Here is a 20,255-nt window from a genome sequence, read left to right as displayed (position 1 = left end):
ATCAGCAAGAACATCCAGCCAAGACCAAGTTCACTGATCTACGAGAACTACAAAACTTCAGAGCTACAGGAATACAGCACATAGAATTCATGGCTTTTCCCTGCCATGATTCTTAAGTCTTTCAAAGTTAAATATTTTTTTATTTTATTTTTTCTTATTCTATTAATTTTTCTTTCTCCTATTTAAATGTTTTTTAACTACTTTAGCTTATCAATACCTTTTCAAAAATCTTTAACTTTCATTGTTATACTCCTATTCTATCCCTTCATTGTATTTGGACTTATTTTTTGTAAACATATAGGTTTTTCTTTCTTTAAAACTTTGGGATACAAAATATGTCCTAAATATATACCCTAAAATATCAAAATATATCCTAAATCTAGCACATGGCTTTGTTATACTCTCCACTCTAATCACATCCTTTCCTCTTTTTTTTCCTTTTTTCAACCAACTTCTTATCTTATCAATTCCCTTTTTAGAATCTTTTTTAATTGTCATTTTACAATCCTATTTCATCCCTTTGTCATGTTCACCCATATGTATATATACATATAAATGTTTTACTTTCTTTAAAATTTTGGGAGGCAGTTTCTTCTAACAGACCAAAATACACCCAAAATCAAGTGTGTGGCTGTTCTTTTCACCAGTCAAATACATATATATAATTCCCCCCCTCCTTTCTTTCTTCTGCACCCCCTGATTTCGAGTCTCTTCCGATTTGGTTAGTGTATATTTTTTCTGGGGTTGTTGCTACCCTTTTAGTATTTTGTTCTCTCATTCATCTACTCCTATCTGGATAAAAATGACAAGGCAGAAAAACTCACCACACACACACAAAAAAAACAAGAGGCTCCACCGACGGCTAGGAGCCTAATCAATACAGACATTAGTGAGATGTCAGATCTAGAGTTCAGAATGATGATTATCAAGATGCTACCTGGGCTCAAAAAAAGCATGGCGGATACTAGAGAATCCCTTTCTGGAGAGATAAAATCCCTTTCTGGAGAAATAAAAGAATTTAAATCTAACCAAGTTGAAATTTTTTAAAAAGCTATTAATGAGGTACAATAAAAAATGAAGGCTCTTACTGCCTGGATAAATGAGGCAGAAGAGAGAATCAGTGATATAGAGAAGACCAAATGATGGAGAATAAAGAAGCTTAGAAAATGAGATAAATAACTACTGGACCATGAGGGGAGAATTCAAAAGCTAAGTGATATCATAAAACGAAACAATATTAGAATAATTCAATCCCAGAGGAAGAAAAAAGAGCGACAGAGAGAGAGAGATTGGCAGAAGGCATATTGGAGCAAATTATAGGACAGAATTTCCCTAATTTGGTAAAGTGAGCAAGCATCATAATCCAGGAGACACAAAGAACCCCGCTCAAAACCAGTAAAACTAGGTCAACACCCTGTCATCTAATAGTAAAACTTAACAGATCTCAGTGATAAAGAGAAAATCCTGAAATCAGCTCAGAACAAGAGCTCTGAAACATACGATGGTAGAAATATTAGTTTGGCAGCAGACCTATCCACAGAGACTGGCAGGCCAGAAAGGACTGGCATGATATATTCAGAGTAATAAATGAGAAAAATGTGCAGCCAAGAATATTGTATCCAGCTAGGCTGTCACTGAAAATAGAAGGGGACATAAAAAGCTTCCAGGACAAAAAAAAAAAAAAAAAAAAAAACTTGCAAACACCAAACCAGCCCTACAGGAAATATTGAAAAGGGTCCTCTAAGCAAAGAGAGCCTAAAAGTAACAGACCAGAAAGGAACAGGACATATACAATAACAGTCATCTTACAGGCAATAAAATGGCACTAAATTCATAGCTTTCAATAGTTAGCCTGAATGTAAATGAGCTAAAAGCCCCAATCAAACAACAAAGGGTATCAGAATGGGGGGGGGGAGCCATCAATATGCTATCTGCAAGTAATTCATTTTAGACCCCAAAACACCTCCAGATTTAAAGTGAGGGGGTAGAAAACAATTTACCATGCTAATAGATATCAAAAGAAAGCTGGGGTGGCAATCCTTGTATCAGATAAATTAGATTTTAAGACAAAGACTATAATAAGAGATGAAGGAAATTATAACAAACTTAAAGGGTCTGTCCAACAAGAAGATTTAACAATTTTAAATATATATGCCCCTAATATGGGAGCAGCGAATTATATAAACCAATTAATAACAAAATAAAAGAAATACATCAACAATAATATAATAATAAATAGGGAACTTTAACATCCCCCATCACTGAAATGGACAGATTATCTAAGCAAGAGATCAACAAGGAAATAAAGGCTGTAAACGACATGCTGGACCAGATGGACATCACAGATATATTCAGAACACTCCATCGCAAAGCAACAGAAGACACATTCTTCTCTAGTGCACGTGGAACATTCTCCACAATAGATCACATCCTGGGTCACAAATCAGGTCTTAACTGGTATACCAAAAGACTGGGATCATTCATTTCATATTTTCAGACCACAGTGCTTTGAAACTAGAACTCAACCACAAGAAGAAAATTTGGAAAGAGCTCAAATACATGGAGGTCCTACTAAAGGATGAATGGGGCAACCAGGATATTAAAGAAGAGTTTTTAAAAATCCATGGATACAAATGAAAATGAAAACACAACTGTTCAAAATCTTTGGGACACAACAAAGGCAGTCCTAAGAGGAAAGTACATAGCAATACAAGCCTTTCTCAAGAAACAAGAAAGGGGGGGCGCCCGGGTGGCTCAGTGAGTTAAAGCCTCTGCCTTTGGCTCAGGTCATGATCCCAGGGTCCTGGGATCCAGCCCCACATCAGGGAAATCTCTGCTCAGCAGGGAGCCTGCTTCCCTTCCTCTCTCTCTGCCTTCCTCTCTGCCTACTTGTGATCTCTGTCTATCAAATAAACAAATTAAAAAAAAAAAAAAAAAAAAGAAAGAAACAAGAAAGGTCTCAGGGTGCCTAGGTTGCTCAGTCAGTTAAGTGTCCAGCTCTTAATTTTGGCTCAGGTCGTATCTCAGGATCATGAGATCAAGCCCTGTGTCGGGCTTCACCCTCAGTGAAGTCTGCTTAAGATTCTCTCCCCCAATCCCTCTACCCCTCTTCCCTGTATTCTCTCCCTCTCTCTCCCTCTCTCTGAAATAAATGGATGAATCTTATGGGGACGGGGGGGGACAAGAAAGGTCTCAAGTATACAACCTAACCTTACACCTAAAAGGGCTGGAGTAAGAACAGCAAAGAAAGCCTAAACCCAGCAAGAGAGGAGAAATAATAAAGATCAGAGCAGAAATCAATGAAATAAAAACCAAAAGAACAGTAGAACACATCAATGAAATTAGCAGGTGGTTCTTTGAAAGAATTAACATTGACAAACCCCTGGCCAGACTTATCAAAAAGAAAAGAGAAAGGACCAATATTAATAAAATCATGAATGAAAAAGGAGAAATCAAAACCAACGTCAAAGAAATACAATTATAAGAACATGTTATGAGCAACTATACAGCAGCAAATTTGACAATCTGGAAGAAATGGATGCATTCTTAGAGACATATAAACAGCTAAGCAGGGTCGGGCCTGGTTAGTACTTGGATGGGAGACATATAAACAACCAAAACTGAACCAGTAAGAAATAGAAAACCTGAACAGACCCATAACCAGTAAGGAGATTAAAGCAGTCATCAAAAATCTCCCAACAAACAAGACCTCAGGGCCAGACGGCTTCCGAAGAGAATTCTACCAAACTTAAAGAATTAATACCTAGTCTCCTAAAACTGTTCCAAAAAATAGAAATGGAAGGAAAGCTTCCAAACTCATTTTATGAGGCCAGCATTACCTTGATCCCAAAACCAGACAAAGACCCCACCAAAAAGGAGAATTACAGACCAATATCCTTGATGACCACGGATGCAAAAATTCTCACCAAAACACTACCAAGTAGGATCCAACAGTACATTAAAAAGATTATTCACCACGACCAAGTGGCATTTATTTCTGGGCTGCAAGTTTGGTTCAACATCCACAAATCAATCAATGTGATAAAATATATTAATAAAAGAAAGAAGAAGAACCATATGATACAGTGAATAGATGCTGAAAAAGCATCTGACAAAGTACACCACACTTTCTTGATCAAAACTCTTCACAATGTAGAGGTAGAGGGCACATACCCAATATCATTAAAGCCATGTAGGAAAATCCCACAGCGAATATCATTCTCAATGGGGAAAAACTGAGAACTTTTCCCCTCAAGTCAGGAACACAAAAGGATTGTCCACCATCAACACTGCTATTCAACATAGTACTAGAAGTCTTAGCCTCAACAATCAGACAACAAAAAGAAATAAAAGGCATCCAAATCAGCAAATAAGTAGTCAATCTCTCACTCTTTGCAGATGACATACTGTATGTGGAAAACCCAAAAGACTCTACTCCAAAACTGTTAGAACTCATACAGAAATTCAATAAAGCATCAGGATATAAAATCAATGCACAGAAATCAGTTGCATTTCTATACACCAACAGCGAGACAGAAGAAAGAGAAATTAAGGAGTCAATCCCATTTACAATTCCACCCAAAACCAAAAGATACCTAGGAACAAACATAACCGAGGAAGCAAAGAATCTGTACTCAGAAAACTAAGAAGTACTCATGAAAGAAATTGAGGAAGACACAAAGAAATGCAAAAATGTTCCATGCTCATGGATTGGAAGAACAAATATTGTGAAAATGTCTATGCTACCTAAAGCAATCTATACATTTAAAGCAACCCTATCAAAATATCATCAATGTTTTTCAAAGAAATGGAACAAATAATCCTAAAATTTACATAGAACCAGAAAAGACCCTGAATAGCCAGGGGAATGTTGAAAAAGAAAACCAAAGGTGGCAGCATCACAATTACAGACCTTAGGCTCTATTACAAAGCTGCAATCATGAACAGTATGGTACTGGCCAAAAACAGACACACAGATCAATGGAACAGAACAGAGAGCCCAGAAATGGACCCTCTACTCTATGGTCAACTAATCTTTGACTAACTAGGAAAGAATGTCCAACAGAACAAAGACAGTGTCTTCAACAAATGGTGTTGGGAAAATTGGATAGCCAACATGTAGAAGAATGAAACTTGACCACTTACTTATACACACATAAAAACAGACTCAAAATGGATGAAAGACCCCAATGTGAGACAAGAATCCATCAAAATCCTTGAGGAGAACACAGCACAGCCACAGCAGCTTCTTCCTAGAAACATCACCAAAGACAAGGGAAGCAAGGGCAAAAATGAACTATCAGGACTTCATCAAGATCACAAGCTTTTGCACAGCAAAGGAAACCGTAAACAAAACCAAAAGACAACTGACATAATGGGAGAAGATATTTGCAAATGGCAAAGGGCTAGTATCCAAAATCTGTAAAGAACTTATCAAACTCAAAACCTAAAGAACAAATAATCCAATCAAGAAATGGGCAAAAGACATGAACAGACATTTTTGCAAAGACGACATCCAAATGGCCAACAGATACACGAAAAAGTGCTCAACATCACTCAGCATCAGGGAAATGCAAATCAAAAGTACGGTGAGATACCACCTCACACCATTCAGAATAGCTAAAATAAATCAATCAGAAAACAACAGGTGTTGATGAGGATGCAGAGAAAGAGGAACCCTCCTACATTGTTGGTGGAAATACAAGGTGGTGCAGCCACTCTGGAAAACAGTATGAAGGTTCCTCAAAATGTTGAAAATACAGTTTCCCTACAACCCAGCAAACGCACTACTGGGTATTTACCCTAAAGATACAAATGTAGTGATCCAAAGGGCCACATGCACCCGAATGTTTATAGCAGCAATGTCCACAATAACCAAACTATAGAAAGAACCTAGATGTCCAATGGATAAAGAAGATGTGTGTATATATGGGGGGAAAAATTTATATATATATATATATATATATATATATATATATATATATATAAACAATGCAATCCTATGCAGCCATCAAAAAAAAAAAAAAAAAAAAAAAAAACTTGCCACTTGCAACAACATGGATGGAACCAGAGGGTATTGTGCAGGGTTGGGGGTCATGGGAGGTAGGGAGGGGAAAAAATGTAACAAGGGACTGGGAAGGGAGAAAAACCATGAGAGACTCTTGATCTCAGGAAACAAACTGAGGTTGCTGGGGGGTGAGGGGGAAGGGCTAGGCTGGCTGGGTTATGGACATTGGAGAGGGCATGTGCCATGGTGAGTGTTGTGAATTGTGTAAGCCTAATAATTCACAGACCTACCCCCAAAGCAAATAATACATTATATGTTAATAAAATTTTTAAAAAAATTAAGAAGAATTTTTTCAAAGATTTTATTTATTTATTTAACAGAGGGATAGAGAGCACAAGTAGGTAGAGCAGCAGGTAGAGGGAGAGGGAGAAGCAGGCTCCCTGCTGAGAAGGGAGCCTGATGTGGGACTCCATCCCAGGACCCTGAGATCACGAACTGAGCTGAAGGCAGCCCCTTAACTAACTAGAGCGTATCATGCTTAGCGAAATAAGTCAAGCGGAGAAGGACAACTATCATATGATCTCCCTGATATGAGGAAGTGGTGATGCAACATGGGGGCTTAAGTGGGTAGGAGAAGAATCCATGAAACAAGATGGGATAGGGAGGGAGACAAACCATAAGTGACTCTTAATCTCACGAAACAAACTGTGGGTTGCTGGGGGGAGGGGGGTTGGGAGAAGGGGGGTAGGGTTATGGACATTGGGGAGGGTATGTGCTTTTGGGTAAATTGGAAGGGGAGGTGAACCATGAGAGACTATGGACTCTGAAAAACAATCTGAGGGGTTTGAAGTGGCGGGGGGGTGGGAGGTTGGGGTACCAGGTGGTGGGTATTATAGAGGGCACGGCTTGCATGGAACACTGGGTGTGGTGAAAAAATAATGAATACTGTTTTTCTGAAAATAAATAAATTGGAAAAAAAAAATGGGCAGAAGACATGAACAAACACTTCTCCAAAGAAGACATACAAATGGTTAACAGACACATGAAAAAATGTTCATAATCATTAGCAATCAGGGAGATTCAAACTAAAACCACATTGAGATACCACCTTACACCAGTCAGAAAGGCCAAAATCAACAAGATGGTAAACAACATGTGTTGGAGAGGATATGGAGAAAGGGGAACCCTCTTACACTGTTGGTGGGAATGCAAGTTGTTGCAACCACTTTGGAAAACAGTGTGGAGATTCCTCAAAAAATTAAAAATAGAGCTACACTATGACCCTGCAATTGCACTACTAGGTATTTACCCCAAAGATACAGATGTAGTGAAAAGATGGGTCATCTCTACCCCAATGTTTATAGCAGCAGTGGTCACAGTCCCCAAACTGTGGAAAGAACCAAGATGCCCTTCAATGGGTGAATGGATAAAGAAGATATGGTCCATATATACAATGGAGTATTATGCCTCCATCAGAAAGGATGAATACCACTTTTGTGTCAACATGGATGGGACTGGAGGAGATTATTCTGAGTAAAATAAGTCAAGCAGAAAGAGTCAATTATCATACGGCTTCACTTACTTGTGGAGCATAAGGAATAACACGGAGGACTGGGAGCACTGGGTGTGGTGCATAAACATTGAATTTTGAAACACTGAAAAGAAATAAAATAAAATGAAAAAAAGAATTTTATGGGTTTTTGATACATTAATGAAGAATAATACTTAGGAGGTCATTAAAAGCCCTGGGTATTGTTTGGCTCCATTCTTCCATTCCTTGTTTCCAATTCTTAGCTTATAAACAGAAAAGGATGACTAACAATAACAATGAAAATTACACACAATTCCATATTATGATCCACGTTCTGTGGTGAAAAGTGTTCAACATATATCTATCAGTCTTTACAGTATCACTCAAGTTGATAACCAAATTTTACAGAAAGGGCAGCAGAGGCTTGGATAACTTAAGCCACTTTCCCAAATTTACAGAGGCAGTAAGATGGCATGTCTAAGAGCTGAATGACAGTCACCCTGATGGCAAAGTCCAATGTGCATCCCATCAATTATTACACTGTACTACCTAAAAAACTAATGGGCCAGCCGAAGTTAAAATACCCCGTTAGCTCGATGTATGTATTTCTAAAAGAAGGCATGCTGACTGGCTGACTAAATCATTCATTTAAGGGGTATATATGTATACCACTGTACAGTTCCCACATAAATGAGCACAGTAATGGTATATTAGGAATCAATCTTTCTCTTGAAACTCCCAGACATCACATTAGGGCATAACATTCTTTTTTTTTTCTTTTTGGTCAGTTCTACCTGGCTGTGGTAGACTGTGGGACTTCCACTGGAATTATATTATCTGCCTACCTTTACCTTGAGACATATTAAACTCCAGCAAAATGGATATATAAACTCTCAGCATGCAACTTTGATTTCTTTGAGGTTGATTCAGCATTGTCACTTGCCAAACATTATGGCTTAGACTTGTTCACCAGAACATAATATAAATGGCAGAGTGAGGGCCCAGAGCAGAAAAAAATACTGGTGAACAATTCTTATTTTAATCAACTTGTTGCTAAACAACTTAATTGAGGAGAGTGAAGAATACTTGAATAAGAGTATATGTATGAGAACAATCAGAGATTGGTAAAATACATATTACTACATTTTCTTATACAAATATGATTTAATATTTATTACACGTTAATGCAAAAATTATAATTAACTATGTTAATTTACAATTAATCCATTTACTTACTATATGATGATGGGGTATGTGTGTGTGTGTGTGTGTCAAAAACAGAGTAATGGATAATGAAGCAGCATAGAACAGAGAGTTATGAGATGCAGAACACATGCAGAGAAGATCCCTCGTGAGGATAGGTGAGCTCAAATGGAATTTGCACAATAAAATTTCTGCAATATGTCATTTTGCATGGCTTAACATTTACGTGGCATGGACATTGTTAGATTGAAAAGCCTTAACAGAGAAGCCCATGGAAGGAGGGTACTATCTCAGAATGGAATGTGCGTCACTGGGAGGGTATAAGACAAGGGTAAGAGGACTATCTGACACAGTCAGTCCCTTAGCAAAACAACTTGGCACATAGTTCGTGTATCAGGCATTATATTAGATGTTGTTGATAGAGACAAAGGACACCCCTGCCACCAAGAATTATAGTTAAGATAGCTGAATAAAAATTTATGAAGAGGTCACAAAAGTGGCTATCAAACCACATCAAGAAGCCTTGGTAGAAGGTGCGGGAAAGCCCGAGGCAGTTCTAGGTTGTTTTCATTGACTCTGTCCAGAAGTGTTGTGGAGATCTCTGAATATAGAAACTGAAAAGGGGAGTGCCCAGGCTCAGTTTCCCATCTGACACTGAGTCCTAGAGGACTTCATTGTGTGCATGGGAGAGTCTACGTGGGACACTTACTGATTGAGGTAAACAGGAGGCAAAGAATCTCAAACTTTAAGGATGAGTTTTACGAGCTACCAGAAAGGAATTTCGAAAAAGCAAAATAAAAAAGAATTTTTAAAATAATGTTCGAAAACCTTTTCTAGAGTCTTTCTGGCTTATTATGCTGACAGTATCACAACCAGTATTACGTGGGTAATGACTGATGACAGATATTGATTTTCTGTGGCTAGCCCAACCTGGGAGAGAAAAGGAAATCTTTGTAAATGCATTCAGGAGTCCTGTTTGGGAAATTATTTGTTTCATTTATTAAATATATGGTGATACATCCACAGCATGACAGCAGCTAACTGTATCAACCCTTACTAGAGAACAAAACTAAAATGTATTTTTTTCCATGACAGCAAGCTCACAAAAAGTCAAGGAGACTGTGACAGTAAGTCAAAGAGATCAGTAAAAGGATACCACGGCAGGTCTAAAGTGGAGAGTTCCATGTAACTCTAAAATTCCTGTGCTGTTATGCTTTGTGGACCATCTGGCCACACCATGCTTTTTTGCCTTCTTCCAAAGTCCTCCTAAACTGAATGCTTTTCTTGCATCCAGTATTTAATGCATTATATCCAATATTTAATACAAACACATAGTGTTTGGCTGTTGTTATTTTGCATAAGCAAATGCTCAGTTTCTTACTAAAATATCACTATGGGAATCCCTCTCTGTGCCTTCTTTCTTCATAGGTAAAACAAGCAATCCAGGAAGAAACCATCTCTATAGGCCAGTTCCATGTTTCTAGGGTAACAGTCAAATAGTCATAGGGAATGCATGGAAATAAAATGAGTATTTGTCAAAGGGCTTTATAGTCAATATTTTTATAAAGATAGAAAAATTCACAGAAGAACTACTTGTTCTTGTGTGTGATAGTTGGTTTTTGTACAAATGTGCAATGCGAGTCAGGAGAAATATTAAGATGTGTAAACCACCATTTGTTGTTGAATTAGAAGTTATTGTGTTAAGCTCTGTTTTTATAAAGATTTTATTTTATTTATTTGAGAGAGAGAGTGTGTACATAAGCAGGGGGCGCTGCAGGGGAAGAGGGAGAGGCAGGCTCCCCTCAGAGCTGAGAGCCCCATGTGGGGCTCGATCCCAGAATCTGGGATCATGACCTGAACCTAAGGCAGACATTTAACCGACTGAGCCACTCAAGAGCCCTTGTGTTAGGCTCTTGACCTCACTAAAGTAGGAAGTCTTTGGAAATAAATCACATAGTTTCTATTCACCTCTTAGCCATAAGATTAAAAAGAATGGCAAAGTTGAGCTCCTTTCAAGTGTTTTTTTTGTTAGAGTGTTATTCTTAGAATTACTATTGACATTTATCAAGGTCATCATAATCTTGAATTAAATGCTTGAAAAGTTATGTTGAGTCTGTATTCTCAGAGTATACACATTTAGCAATTTTCAGGTCAAACTATTTAGTCTATTATAACAACTCAGATCTGAATAGTTGACTGACAAATCAAATGATCTGCCCAACTGATTGACTGAATATGTGAAAACATCCAAATGTGATCATTAGCGTGATAATCAAATCCAGTTCTTGCTTTCTGATGTACAAAGTGGTAATTAAAAAGTAATTATGCTACTTTAGACCAACCCCCCTTCCATACCTAGATAAGCCCTATCTTATATTATCAAGTATTAAACATATACTAAGGCAAAACTGACTTCTGATCAATAATATTTTTGAATTATGGCCTACCATCGTATAAACACTAAAGCAATTCTTCATCTGTTTAATTACCTGAGTACCTAGCACAACTTGAACATTGGGAAACCAGACCCAAGCTTTCTTATCTGGGTGTAACTTCCGTTTCTTTTAAATCCCACCTTTCCATTCTCGGCAATGCAATGTTATTTGACAAACTAACATGACAGATATAAAATTGTCTACCTACATTATAGGAGCAGCTATTAATATTTCATTTTCCTGAATACATTTTGTGAAACTTAAGAGACCCATGCAAACTCATCTACGAATCTGGCAAGCCACTTGCAGCAAATAAAGAACCACGGAGCAGTCAAGAGCCACTACTAACAAGCTGTGTTTTAAAATCATCTGCAGGTGAACGTGAGCCTAGGCAATGCGTTATTTTCAGGAACTTGAAATGCGCTTGAAAACTTTGATCGTGCCTGCAATAAGGGTTATCTGGAAAGCTTGCACGACCCATCTCCTCATCCATCTGCTTTGTTGTCAGTGTGCTTTTTAAGGTCATCTGTCTTTAGGCTGAACATGTTGCCCCTGAAGGGCTTTGTTCATATTAATAGATGAAAACTAAACACCTCCCACCACCCTAACTCTTTGTGAAAAATAATGTTCTGATGTACCATATTAATTTAAGTAATGTATTGGCTAGATATCAAATACATTAAAATATAGTTTAAGCATGTGGTATTTTATTTGCTATATTACTAACAATAAATCTAATAGACTAGAGTTATTATTACAAAAATAAACAATATGTCAAAAACATTGAAGTGAGAGGTAAAAGAGTTAGGAATCTTATTTGAATTATGATAAAATAATAGGAAAGCTATAACAGCTTTATGATGATTTTCCCTCTCAACAATTTGCTGAGAGAAAAATATTTATAATGAATGTGTTTTAATTTAGGAAATTGCCTCAGGTAAAATACGATAATTGTGATTTTTTACTTCTGATCTTGAAAAGCCACACAGAGTGAAATTTTATTTCCAAATAAAGCAAAAGCCTTCCAACAAAACAAAAAAAGTGTATTTATAATAATTCTTGTAAAAATTCAATCACATTATGTTATTAATATTTAAAGTTTTAAAGTTGTGTAATTTTTTATATATTAGATTACAAAGGACTGCAGTACAGAAACAGTATGGACATTAAGTTTAAAAAAGTCTTCATCTGTCAAAATATGAATTTGATCTTTGCTATCCATAGCCTGAACATAGATCTCAAGCTTTTCTTTCTGATTGAGATGACTGATGCACTAAAATATATTTCATAATTTTATTGTCTCATTCAGTATACTACTAATCACACAAACAGAAAGAAAAAGGAAAGTGTTATGCAAAAGGAACATATGTAACATATAAACACATAACATGTAAAAACCTATATTTGAGTCTTAAAAATGCTCTAAAGGAAAAAACAAATGATACTGCATTTGCCATCTCACAGAACAGCCTTACATGGTTTTCATTTGCCTTGTTTCATCCTTCACTTGGACAGGAAGCTCTTAACTGTTTTCTTTCATGCTTTTTTTTCCTCTCTTGCCTCCACTCCAGCGCACATGCCTGCCCCCCACAACACACACTCTTTTTTTCCTATAGTCTCTGCAGTAAAAGCTACCATAGTTATCTCATGGAGACGTCTCATGCAGACGCCTCATACAGACGTCTGCCAGTGGATGATAGGAAACGCTGATTGAGAAAGGGTTTATCTACTTTTCATCCAAAATATGTGAACCATTAAGGAAATTATAAAAAGCAGCAACAATATACTCTGGTTTTATTCAGAACCTTTCCCTTAGCGATTATTAAAACGATGATATTTTTAGCCAAAGAAAGCAAAATGCATCTGCAGCAGCTGGTTTCCAAGGAAACAGAATAATTTAAAACCATGTGGAACTCTGCTCTCTAATTTTCATCAATTCCCCTTCATTCCTGGAGGTAGCCTTACTCAGAATTTATAATTTCCAAAAACCATAACTGCCTTGATTTATTTTTTTCTAACACATTTTAGGAGGTGAGAACTCTCTGGACTTATATATCACCTACATTCCAATCTGGGGTAGATTAATTTCTATCATCATTTTGTTTTAAAAACCAAGATCAGAAGATTCCATCAATAATTAGAAACATAGCAACATTGCAGTATCGTGTAATGATTCTTGAAATCCAGAAATAGTTCAAAATAAACCATGCAAGTGTATTAGCTTGGGTCAATAAGACACAAGCATATAAACATATTATTAGCTATATTTAGTATGTTTAGGAAATTTAAGCTAGTTCTCCATTCATTTAGATATCTTTCCAAATATTCAGTAGTTTTCTCCCCTTCTCTTCGTAATTTTTTCAAGAACTATTTTACATTTGTCTCTCATTTAAAACCAAACCCCATTTCTCAAACAAAAAAAGCAAAGACAAGATCAAAAAAATTCGTAGATATGATACATATTCATTCCTGTTAGTTTGTGATTTATTCAAAAGAAGTATTTTTAAAATACTTGAATATACCATTTACATCAGAGAAATGCTTTTATTATAATCGACAAGTCTTAATTGATTGCCAATGTGCCCAGGTCAGTAGAAATATTTCTTAAAAGAAGGCTGATTTTAATTAGATTCCCTCCTCCCTTAACTGCTCCCTGTTTATGAATTAAAATAACTAGAAAAATAAATGACTTGTAGTAAAATTATTTTTCTTCTTTTTACTGTCAATGTGTCATTTAGTGTATATTTTTAGAACTCTCGCCTATTTTCCCTAAGGGAAAATCAAAGACAGGATTAAGAGATACAAGCAACTGGTGAAGTAAAATCTTAACTTCTGAGCTCTTAAAAAAAAAAAAAAAAAAAAAAAAAGATTGCCCTAAGGATATTACCAACAATATAAATGCTGCGAAGGAACCCTTATCTAGATATGTTTGATTGATAAATGAAACTGCCAATGAAATTTGCCTATTAAGATGCTATTTTTTACAGGAATGTTTAATCCTTCACAATGTTTCCGAGGTTTTAAAATGAAAACAGCCCTATGCATGTTGCTAAACATAGAGTCGCTTTATCATCACCTAAGCTTACGATTTACGAAATAAAATGATACAATTACTCGGTAGCATGAGATTTATCAAGAGCAGAAAGTTAAAGAGCTTAAACGCACACGAAATCATGCATTCTAATGCAGCATTTAGAGTCTCCAACCTGCAAAAATTATTTTCCTAAACCATTCATTGTATTGTACCTCTTAAAAGACACCACATTAAATTTTATGTCTATTTTCAGAGAAAGCTCCATGTTCTCCGAACCTGTGGAATTTACCGGGCTTTCGTCATCTTTTCCTTCATTCCCAATCACACAAACTTGAATTGGGGAAAAAAAAAAAAAAAAAAGACACATGGTGATTCATCGTATCTATTAATTTTGCTTCAAGAACACTTCCTAGAAAGTTAAACAGGGCAAGACATGCCTCGGGTGCTTCTATCAGCTAATGGCTTGGCAGGGAGGGAAAAACCGCTCACTGCCAAGCTTCCTTAAGCCACGAACGGGACCCACTTTCGGGAAACGTCTTCAGAATCATGTTCGTATCTTAAGATCGTCTCCATAGGCACTGAGAAGCATTCTGTTTTGAAGAAAAAGATTTTTTCCCCTTTTTTGCTCTTACCTGTAAATATGGTTTCTGTACTTCAGCTCCGTCGGAACAGACTGAAGAGTTCACTCCTCCCTCGTCGATCCACCAGGCAGCAGCCGACCAATAACAAAGCCGGATCCGGGCGTTCTCCGGCTCCCGCTCCCCGCTCTGCTGCCATCCCCTGCTTCCTCCCACCCCCACTCTCGGAGAGGGCAAGTCCCTGCCGCTGAGAGAGAGGAAGGGAGTGGAGAACAGCAATAGGAAGAGGAGAGGAATAAAGGGATGAAAGATACTTCAGCGAAGAGCTCCAAACTACCAAAAAACAAACAAACAAACAAAAAAACCCACCAAAAAAAAAAAAAAAAAAGCAACCCACAAACAACAACAACAACATAAACCCCACAAAATATATATATCTGCAGGTGAACTCCGCTGAAGTAAAATGCCTCTCTTCGGATTTAGGAAAATAGGGTTAATCAGTGTCTCAACCACCTGAAATTAAAGCCAAACACTCATGATAAAACCTAGGTACATTGCCTGTCTTTTCAGCTCCCACTGATTTTTTTCGGGGGAGCGGGGGGCGGGGGGGGGGGAGAAAGCTCTCTCCGTGGTACGTTTTGATATGTAGATAGAGGAGGTTGAGACTGAACATCAAGATAACATTATGCATATGCCGTTTGCAAAGAGATAAAATTAAGATGAATCAAGACCCTTTCCGTCGATGTAAATGTGATGTATTTGCATTTGAACCTCTGTTTGGCACCGTTTCCATTTAAAACCAGTTTCAGAGTCTAATCAGTATGAAAAGGATATTTCTTCCTGAGAATTAGAATATTTAAATATTTCAAAGCTATGTGGTTTGCGTTACTTCAGATTCCTTAAAAGCTGGCATCAATTTGCCTTTGTGAATAATGGAGCTTGTTAAAGATTAAAAAGGGATCAGCCACTTAGTTGCTGTGTCTCAAAGTGACTAATTGAACTCCAATTTTATTCTAATAACCTTGGGCAAAATCATTTCACTTTTGAACTAAGAACGTAACATGAATAAAAGGACAACTGAAGAAGACATCCAGTTAGAAGACTTAAGGCAACGAAACAAATTCATCCATAGCTTTAAGGAGGTTAGGTTGAGACTAACAAAGAATGTCAATTATATACAGATTGTATTCTTAATTTTAAAAAATAGAATACAAACCATGGCTCTTTAAGATAAAAAGTGTTATTAATTGAGCTTCCGCTAGTGGAGGTGATCTGAAAAAATTTCCTTGGGGAGCTATAAATTTAACAATAGATACTTTCTCCCCCTTCCTGCTATGTACTGTCTACCTGAGATATTATAGGTTTTGGTATTCAATTTCTTAAATCAGTAATGTATCCTCATGGAAATAAGACCACAGGGAAAAGAAAGAAACGGCAAGAAAGTATTCTTTATCTCCAAGAGTAACATGGGAGCAAATCATTGGTGGTCCAGAAACAAATAAAAGGAAAGGGTTTAGGGATACCAATCTTGTTAGCGGGTTGTGGCTAGTAACTTGACCTGACATTGACTTTAGAGAGAAGTACACTGATTTCATTTAGTGTGTGCAGTTATTTGGAGTAGTTTTGGGAGACTGTACTAGAGATAAAGGGAAGGTTAGACTGTCCTTTATTCCCGCTCAGCCCCTCTACGATGGAAAATGCTTTCAAATCTTCTATGGTCTTAACTACTAGCACTTGCTGGAGGAATCCCTCAGACAGCACTTTTTAAAGCGGAGGCTGGGGGCTTTCAGCATCAGAATCATTGCTGGAAACCTTGTTTAAAAGTCAGATGTGTGGGCTCCAGATGTAAGGAATGAGCATTTGAGGAGTTTGCAACTCAGCAATTTTAGCAAACTGCCCCAGGTGATTTTTATGCCGACATGCTGTAGGTAACAATCCCCAGAGGACAAGTATGCCTTGGACACAAACTCTAACCAGATTTCATCATCATTTCAGAGAGACAAAAAGAGGTTGGGTTGGGGAGGGAGGTTAACAGATTCAACTTAGTTTGAACTTTTCAAATATCCAGATCGAAATATTAAGTAGTCAGCTGATCTGATGGATAGGTCCGGAGTGTAGGTGTCATTCGGAAATTATCTGGAGCATGGTCAAAGCACTGAGAGTAGATGAGCGCCCTTACGTCAGTGTTTCTCCCAAGTGTGGCCCGAGGAACTCCTTTAACGGAATTAAAAATGCTGACTAATGGACTCCACCCCAAAGCTCCTGAGTCAGAAACTCTGGAGTGAAGTTCAGGACACTCCATGTCTACTAAATTTCCTAGCCAACCCTCTCTGTACAGTGAAGTTTGAGAACCACCACTCTCAAAGGAGAAGTAGACTGCGGATGAAACTCCAGGGTATATTTACATTTCAGAACAAACAGAAGAAGAGGATGGAAGAAAAGATTATGGGAGGAGCAATTAACCAGGAGGAGGAGAACCAAGAGAGTGGTCTAGCAAAATCCAAAGGGGTAGAGAATTTTGGAAAGATGCCCTATCAAAGGCTCCATCAGGGTCTAGTGCCTTTTTTTTTTTTTTTCTTTAAGATTTTATTTATTTATTTGACAGACAGAGATCACAAGTAGGCAGAGATGCAGGCAGAGAGAGGGGGAAGCAGGCTCCCAGCTGAGCAGAGAGCCCGATGCAGGGCTTGATCTGAGGACCCTGAGACCATGATCTGAGCCAAAGGCAGAGGCTTAACCCACTGAACCACCCAGGCGCTCCAGGGTCCAGTGCCTTGCTATACAAAGTGCAATTCACTGAAGTTAGTTGAGACCTCCCCTGGAGGTTGTTTAAATGCAGAATTTCAGGCCCCATCCCAGTAAACTGAGTCACAATCTGCATTTTAATAAGATCTTCAGATGAGTTGTAGGCACAACTTAGTTTTACTCTTTACTCATTTATTTTTTTCGTTGAAATATATTTGACATAGAAGGGTATAAATTTAAGGTGTCCAACATGTTAATTTGACACATTTATATATTGCAATATGATTGTCACTGTAGCAATAATCGTGCCTCTATCACGATACATAATTATCCTTTCTTTTTAGTAGTTGGAATAATTAAGTTTTAGTCTCTCAGCAAGTGTGATGATCATAATACATATTGTTATCTACATTCACTGTACTATACATTATATCTCCGGGGCTACTTTACTACTTGTAAATTTTGTAGTTGTAAACGTGTATCTTAAACAACATCTGTCCTGTCACTCAACCCTTATGCCCTGGTAACCACCATTTTTTCTGTTTTCACAAGTTTGGCTTTTTTAAAAACTTCCACCTCTAAGTGATACTATACAGTATTTGTCTTCCTCTGACTTGCGTTTTAGAAACACTGTTGCCACCTGTTGAATTTGACTTAGTTCTTGGTGAAATGAAAGTAAATTTCGGTGGAACATTTGGGGCAAGAGGCAGATTAAAGCGTTTTGTTGTTGTTTTAAAGATTTTATTTTATTTATTTGGCAGAGAGAGAGAGATCACAAGTAGGCAGAGAGGCAGGCGGGGGGGGGGGGGGAAGCAGGCCCCCCACTGAGCAGAGAGCCTGATGTGGGGCTCTATTCCAAGACCCTGAGATCATGACCTGAGCCAAAGGCAGAGGCCTCAACCCACTGAGCCACCCAGGTGCCCCGATTAAAGCGGTTTTAAGAGCAAATGGGAAATAAAGAAATGAAGACTATGAGTTTAGTGTTTATATACACCCAGAACAAGGATCTTGTAGCACACTGATCACCAGGTTGTCTCAGTTCAAAGGATCTGAATATGAACAGAGGCATAAAGTGGTCTAGTTTGCGGATGTAGGTCTCTACTTTGTCCACTGCTCTGACAGAAGTGATAAGAATGAACAGAGGTTGATAGTGAGAGGAGACGCTTTCCTAAAGAATAACGACAGTTGGACCCTTGATCTTCACAGGAGCTCAGGCATGTATTGCCAAGAGCAAGGGTAACAGACCTTCCCGAGAGTCGTCGGAGGATTTAAAAATCCTTTATGACAAGGCAATGGAAGAAAAATCTCTAGAAGTTAAATACCATTATTACATAATTTAAGAATTCTTAAAAACCTGGAAAATAAAGATAACCAGAAAGAATAAAAGAATTGCCAGTCCTTAAGGAAGTCTCAGAATTAGAACTGGTTGTCATAGGAAGAGACGTCAATATTTTATGCATTAACTGGGTGAAGCTTCCTCCAGCTGAGCTGTAGAAGTAAGGTTTCAAGATAATACAAGTGACCACTAAGGAAACAGATGAGGCTTGGCCCTCCAAATGATTAAACAAAAATTATTCATGCTTAACTGGCTAAAGAGATTATCTTAATAAAACCTACAGTTTTGAAAGTCAAAGACTTGCCAGTGAATAGAATTGGGACTATCTTGAGGAGTGGTTGTCCAGATGCATCCAAAATTATGCTGTTCAGAAACAAGAACACCTTTGCAAGGAACCAAACTGTCAAAGTTAAAAGACCTTCAAATATATTAATTCAAGCTGAAGGATCAATGAACTATTTCATGTCTCTGGTCTCCTAAGCATGTCGAGAGTGAAAAAATACAGAGAGTATTATTTTTCTATTCTAACTTCACTGAGGAAGTTATTAAAGGATTCTTAAATTGCCTTTTGGAAATTGGGATTCAGAACTCTCAAATCAAAAGGTGTTAAAGAATACTAGGACTCCAAAAAAAAATAATAATAATAATAATAATAAGACTCTTCAGTACACAGAGCAGTGCGACTTGTTGGCAACCACCCAAATGTTTGTAAGAATTCAAGGATAAATTTTGGTGCAACAGGCCAAAGAATTTTGCATGTTGCTGTAAGTTGCCTGGGTGCCACACATACTTTGGCCTGTTGCATCAAAATTTATCCTTGAATTCTTACAAACATTTGGCTTCTACCCATGTGAGAAGACCATGATAACCATCAGACAGTAAGAAATGCTCAATGATATTTAATAAAATCACTTAGGGTTCAATGCAACTTAATAAGAATCTATTCATTAGTGGCTTGTGAGGAAATTAACAATGTACTTCCAAAAGTATAAATTCACAAACATGTATTAAACATTTTATGTGAAAGTTACTGTTCTTGGTATTAAAATACTACAGTAAACAAAAGCAAGTCTCTGATTTTATGGAGTTACCATTCTAATGGAGGCAAATTATATCTTACTTATATGTATATGATCTATACTATGGAAGTGGAATGCTGAATTAAAGAAAGAGATCCAAAGAGACCCAAAGTAAACAGCAGATGGGCTTCCTACCCTCGAGAGGCATCCCAGCAGAATGCATAACAAAAAGGATTTTGGACTACAGCAATAACTGGAATAACTATAGGAATAGAGGTGACAACGTATTTTTGTAAGAAAAAAAGTGTGCCTTATGATCCCTTGGTTAAAGAGGTTTAAGAGTATAAATTTTAATGTGGGCAAGAGT

At 37.4% G+C, this 20,255-nt stretch overlaps 1 protein-coding gene across 2 annotated transcripts in view; it reads right to left on the bottom strand.

Annotated features, from left to right (window-relative positions):
- Positions 1 to 15,163, bottom strand: part of CSRNP3 (cysteine and serine rich nuclear protein 3) — a 208,670-nt gene extending 193,507 nt beyond the window's left edge. The window contains exon 1 of one of the 2 annotated variants that reach the window (XM_044242248.1): positions 14,843 to 15,163. The gene's annotated coding sequence lies outside the window, so the exon portion shown is untranslated. The remainder of the gene's footprint in view (positions 1 to 14,842) is intronic. The other variant, XM_044242249.1, reaches the window with a different exon arrangement.
- Positions 15,164 to 20,255: the final 5,092 nt, after the last annotated feature.

Source organism: Neovison vison, chromosome 3, assembly GCF_020171115.1.
Source record: "Neovison vison isolate M4711 chromosome 3, ASM_NN_V1, whole genome shotgun sequence".
Classification (NCBI taxonomy): Eukaryota; Metazoa; Chordata; class Mammalia; order Carnivora; family Mustelidae; genus Neogale; species Neogale vison.
Note: the sequence above shows the minus strand (reverse complement) of the source record. Positions and strands in the feature narration are given on the sequence as shown.